A 6,759-nucleotide genomic window follows, 5' to 3' on the forward strand; every position below is an offset into this window, starting at 1 on the left:
AGCCAAGCTTTAAACCAATGAACAGTCTCTCCTTGAGAGTGAAGGGCCTTTGCACTATTCACAGATCATCACTGCAGAAGGCTAAACTGGAGCAAAGGACAGGAACCCACCTCTTTATGAATGATCTGTTACCCATCTTCTTGATGTATTTTATGCAGAAGTATCAACAGGGATAGAAAAACTAAAAAACCTCTAACTCTACCCTATCTAATATGGGACATCTATGTACAAAAGTAAAAAATCAATGTATTTTCAATTCAAAGATACAAAATTAATCTGAACTAGATCTCCATCAAATACAGCATATATTATGTGCTGTCGATGGGAGGGTATTGCTTTGCAGATAAACAGGTTTTCTCCATGTAGTTGGTCTAAATATGAATGGAATCCCCATATTCATGTAAGACTCAACATCAACACATGAATTTCAGAAAAATAACAAAGATTCCTCATTATTTTTCAAACATTAACAGCCCAGCAGAAGTTACAAAGCGCCAATGACTGTAAATAGTAAGAGATGACTGACGTTAGTAGAAATGCACACGTGACCTTGGAAAGAGAACCACTAACCAAACTAAGCAAAAATGTTAAGGAAAAAGCGAAGGAATATGAGGGGGAAAACCAGCAGCCTTTTATCATTGTAAATCCATTAATGCCAGACACTAGAATTCGTGGTATCAACAAATCCTGCCTCCATATTGCTGTCACGTCAGTATGACTGACGCTGAGGTGTCGCGGTGTTATTCCGAGCAGTAAGGTGAGTGCTGCCACTGACAGGCACTGTGAGTCCCATAACCTACCTGCCTCTTGTATTCTCATCTTAAAAGTGAATTAAGTGAAGGAAATGAGTTACCTGAAGAAACAAACTCTTGCTTTGCAACGAGGAGAATGTGATCAATTGGCTGCAGAGACATGGAATTTCAGTCTGCAACAAAACATTTCTCCAGGTATCTCTTCAGGAACTAGCACCTTCCTCTGATTCAAAACCAACTGTTGTGTGGCAAATTTTACCTGCAGTCAAAAAAGGAAGTGTTTTCTTTTAAATTAGGGTGAAATTGTATGCAAGTGATGATGTATTTGGAGTGTTAGGCTGCTTATTCTTCATAAAGTTGTTTTGTGCCTGTGTATTGTCCTCAAGGGTGACTGGTATCTCAGAATAAGGGTGAAGGCAAATGAAGACTAACTTCAGTAGAGGGACTGTGTACACTGCAATTAATACCTCCATGCAGCCCAATTTAATTTAAATAAATGTTTGAAGAAAGGCTACATATTTCTAGTAATCAATTTAAAACCTGGAACTTTATCTGCATTATGAAGATACTGAATAGTTACTCTGCATTAACACTTCGCAATTGTTCATCATATTGTGGAAAGCAAAGAAGGAATCTTGCTTGTTCTACACCGGATTCCAATGGTAGAATGCATCAGCCTTTGAAAAACATCACTGCCTCCAAAAAGGGGTTAGCCCATTTATGCAGCTGTCATTGATCAGCATCTGCTGCTCTGAGTGAGTGGTCTCTGAGAAGCTGAGGGGTGATCTTCACCTATCATGTGAGTGCTCCACCAAGATGAAGGCTGAGCATATATGAACAGGGAGTTGAGGGTGATGGGTGTGCACCATAGCTGTTGTATTTCCCTTTTGGTTACCTTGCTGATCTGGGGACTGGGGTAAAAACCCAGCAATTTACCAAGATATGGACTGTCATGTTGAAAGTCACCTTTTCATCTTCTCTGATAAACCCTGAACAAAGAGGTGAGGAATAACCAGTTGAGTCTGCCTTTGCAAGCTGTATTTGGGCAAAGCACCTATCTAAGGAGCCTGGACACAGTGCTCTATTAACACACACGCATCTGTGAAACAACATCACATCCTGAAAAGGTATGAACGAAGAAGCATTTCAATCAATTCACCAGGGTACCTGTCCATAAATCACACAAATCCTTTAAAACACAGGACTAAAATGTTTTTATAATTGATAATTAACTTTACTTTGCTGTACTCAGATGTGGTAAATGCATCCTGCAAACACAGATGACCTTATAATTATGAGGCTCAATGAGTTACAAGTCCTGCACAAGAAAAACCTTCTGGACTGCAGCCCAAAACCATTTTGCAAAAAGCAAACCAATCCTGTGTCTTGTTTGGTAACAGACTATTTACTCAGTCCATTGCTTCCTTGTTCTTCTTACGTAAACTTCCTCCAAGCAAACACACTGGAAACATTTTCCATTGAAAATGTGTCCAACATCATTCAATAAACAACGTGGTAAATAAGGGACTGCAAATTTAGGGAGCCATCTACCGGCAGCCAAGTGAAGCGAATTAATTCATTAAGGGCCAAATCTCTGCCTATCTGCTGGTAATAGTTAAAGGAACTAAATCTGTGTAACATAAACTGTTTTAAGCACAATCATCTTCTTGACATATGTATGGCAACAGTGAAGATGCTGGTGTTCTTGGAGCAAGAAGGAGAAGCCGTTTGTCCAGTGCCCAAATTCTTCTGGGAAAATGACACAGTAGGAGAGTAAAGAAGGAGTAAGGACTCCCCGAGTGCCTGCAGCCTTCACTACATCCCTCACGTCCATGTTATTTCTCTTATAGATAGCTCAAGCCAGGCATGGCAGAAGCTGCTATTAGCAGAGCTGGAAGAAGAACCAAGGTGCCCTGACACAGCATTTCAATAGACCATTTTTATAGGGAACGGTGTTCTTCACCCATCACAAGAGATCCTCACAGTAAGGAAGGGAGATGTTTTGTAGTTCTGGATACCAAATCAAATCATATCAACTACTGAATGAAGCAGAATTACTGTATGTAAAACATTCTGCCTTGAGCAGAACTTCCCAGCCTGGGAGCCTGACCCACAGCAGGATCATGCTTCCTCCTCCAGGGAGACGCACAGCACTTCCAGGCATTGGTGCTATCTGAAGATGGGAGAAGCAGAAGTAGTTTCTGGTTCCTTCCTTCTCTTGGCTTTACCTCTGCTCTTTCAGGTGGAGCGGTTGGCTAGGCCAGCAGGCTCTAAGGTAAGAATGGTGGCCAGACTCACACTTCTACAGCAGCAAAAGTTCCTTTTGGGGCAGCAATGGAAACTGAAACCCTCAGCTGCACAAACCTTTCCGCAGCCTTCTTCAGGTGGCAGCATTTGATGTCTGCTTCATTTCTGCCTTTACTCTTTGTCTCCTAGCATTATTACTTCCAGGTTTTAATAGATGGGTTCATGAACTTGAATCTCCTCAGATAAGGACCCACAGTCTTCCTAAAGGAGCTTCCATTAATTTCTGCTCATGTTTATCATTTTCAGGTAGTTTATGTTTCTGTCCTGAATACAGCTTTCAGTCTCTCCCAGTTTAATACTCTCTAAACGCCACTAATATGCTCTTTATTTTCTCTTCCAGATATTTAACTAAGATCTTAAATGAGGGGTAACCTTGACACAGATTCTTACAGGTATCCTACTGGAGCCTCCTCTTCACTAGCCTTATCCTGGGATAGAGTAAGAATATCTGGTTTTGGATGGAGTGAGTGGTATGAGCAGAAACATGCTGGCTAAACTGGTGCAGAGAAACTCAACAGCACTCTGCTGAGGGGTTATGCTCACTCTGTCCCTTGCATCCTACATTACTGCCTGAAAGGCTGGTGCACATATTACTGCCGCAGCAGCTTCCCCAGGCAGATCAACACAGCAGGCACATGTGAGCAGATTCACACATTGGCAGACAGGTGAGTCTCATCTGGAAAAGGACCTCAGGGCCACCCTCATCAAAGAGCATAGTCAGAGTCTGTGCATGCAGGTGACAACATCTCAAGAAGCAGCTTGGGAGAATGCTTTGCTCCCTGGAAGCCTGCATGATCCTTTGTTGCTTTACAGTGTGCATGTATTTATTAACCTTGAAGATCCCAACTTCTTTGTGAGACCCATGACGTTCTGGAGTAATGGGTTTGCTTCAGAGACAAAAGAGTTGTCACAGCTTTAAGTTTTTAATCAATAGTGCTCCCCATCTTTATAAAGCTCAGTATCATTTATCTAACCATGCTATTTCCAGTAGTGTTGCTAAGCACAAGCAACCCTTCCACAAGCATATCTGAGGTTTTCTGTTCTTAAATGGGTGGCAGCAATCATGTTGTAACTAATTTTAACAAGGAGTTGTGTTAGCAGCAGGATTAACACAGCCTGGATTCCAGTGCTCTCCCTGAGTCCTGTCCCAGGGTCTCTTTACCTGAGCAGCTATTTCCACAGAAACTGAATGTACTTATTATCTCTGAGGCTCTGCAAACTTGATTAAACTGCAGAGTGGTTTCAAAACTTTCCCGAAGGAAACAGGTCACAGATGGTTTACTTCCCTAGGAAATGAAACTAAAAATAAATGAGGAAAAATTCCCTTGTCCATAGCTCCTTGACCCAAGGTCTCCTCTGTTTAAGCAACAAGCAAAAGGGTGTTTTGGATAGCACACACTGTCCACCACATGTTTTAATGGGCTTTTCTAAACATACTGCAAATCACTGATGAACGCTTAGCTGACTTCCCAGAGGTGATTTAGGAGGCTAGTGGCAGAGAGAGAAGCAGCTTCATTCCTAACTGCTCAGTTCAGTGTTATCTTACCATTCAGCAGTGTTTGGTGGGGAAATGTTGTGTAACTGTGGTATCTCCAAGATCCATAAAGCTGAGAGCATCTTCTCTAATTTTTAGTCTTCTTGCCACTGCTGCTTGGTGTTACCCACTGGGTTTACCTATTAAAAGAAGCAAAGGCAAGTTATATTTTCCATGGACATAGATTTTAAATATTTCCTTACTAGTATGATATTAATGAAGCACAACTAGAGCTCAAAGATGGCTTGCACGGCCTTTATGCCATCAGAATGCTGAAAGTATAAACTCTGTGGCATTTCTTAGAAGTTTGTTGGCTGCAGCATGTTCTCTCCCACTCCTACAAAAACAGGAATTAGTGGATGTGGAGAAAACATTCTCTTTATAGAGAGTTATGTATGGTTGCCTGAGTAATTATTTTGCAATCAAAGCGTTGTTTTGCATGGTCTGACTGATGCAAAAAGCAGAAAATAGGTATCTTCATTCTCATAACCTGATTGCCCGAGGGATTTACAATGTATATCCAGATGGCACATTGTGTGGCCTATCAAATTGGTGCATGGTTATTAAATTTCAGAGGAGGAAGGTGCAGGCAACTAATTTCAGGCAAGGGAATAGCTATTACATTTGATCAACTGACTAATTCTTTGTTCAACATTTAGCCAAACCACGTTAGCTACTCAGCTCTCATTATTCGAGACCATACACAAATAGACAAGCACATTCATCTTTGTCTCTGAGAACAAAAGCAAAGATAAAACTTTAAAGAACTATTATTCTATTATACTATCATAGGGAGTGTAGTGATAGGACAAGGGGTAACGGGTTCAAACTTAAACAGGGGAAGTTTAGATTGGATATAAGGAGGAAGTTCTTTACTGTGAGGGTGTTGAGGCACTGGGATGGGTTGCCCAGGGAGGTTGTGAATGCTCCATCCCGGGCAGTGTTCAAGGCCAGGTTGGACAGAGCCATGGGTGGCATGGTTTAGTGTGAGGTGTCCCTGCCCATGGCAGGGTGGTTGGAAGGGGATGATCTTAAAGTCCTTTCCAACCCTAACTATTCTATGGTTCTATGATTCTTAAAATAGGTCATAAAATTCTGCAGGCAGGAGCCCCGTTTCCTTCAGCACTGACAGATTACCCACTGTTGTGGGGCCAGAGTCTTCCATGAGTTTTGTACAAACAGCAACATGGGGTTTAGTTTTAAATCTCCATCTTTGCTTGGACTATAAAGACATATATGGTGTGCATGACACTGTGTGTGCTACCTCTCCAGTTCTGAAAAGGAACAGTAGCTACTTGTGGCCATTATTCAGGGGGGGTTAAATCTGATCACGGTAGTGTTATACCTCTGCTGTAGAGATGCTTACTGCTAGTCTGAAGGCTTCATAAAACAGATTGTGATCACGAATTTATAGGAACACAGAAACGAAGTGCTGTTAGCAAAGGCAAGCAGAAAGGCAAGGGAAGGATCAGAAAGGCGATCTGCTCCATCCACACTTCAAGCCAATAGCTAGACCTCTGAACCAAGGTGTTGTCTGCATTGCACCTACAATCCTCTTTGCTGATCGACCCTACTACATGAAATATATTATATCCATGAGATTCCGTAAGATAAAATGCAACCAGTATCTGTTGTATTTGCACTGAAGCTGCCTGTTAGATCATGTGCTCTAATCATGTGCTGATGATAAAAAATTAAACTCAGTCTCATCCTCTTTGACCAGCAGAAGGCAGTAAAATCACAAAATGGAAGAACCCCCTCATTTTCCTCATGAACCCAAACTTGTGCTGCTGAGCCCCGGGTACAGAGAATGCAAGGACATCTTCGCTAGCATGTTAAGCAGTAATGCCAGCTCCAGACACCCAAATTCAAGTCCCATCCTTCCCAAATCCTGCAGTTTGAGGTTCTGCTTTTAAACCCTCCGCTCCTGATATAGCCAATGATTATTTTAAGCAGCTTAAGGCCGATTAATGAAGAACTTACTTTACAAAAGACTTAAAAAAAGGCAAAAATCCCTCAGCACATCTAGCTTAGGAGGGCAAGCGAAGCCACAACGACTCCGATGTACTCATAGAAACGAATTGAAGCAGGAAACTGAATGGCGAAACACTGTTGGCCTGCAAACAAACACACAGATGTTTAGGCTGGAGATTTAAAGTAGGAATG

The sequence above is a fragment of the Pezoporus wallicus genome, unplaced genomic scaffold, assembly GCF_028554395.1.
Source record: "Pezoporus wallicus isolate ANWC-B61680 ecotype Strahan unplaced genomic scaffold, APGP_CSIRO_Pwel_v1 contig_8108, whole genome shotgun sequence".
NCBI lineage: Eukaryota > Metazoa > Chordata > Aves > Psittaciformes > Psittacidae > Pezoporus > Pezoporus wallicus.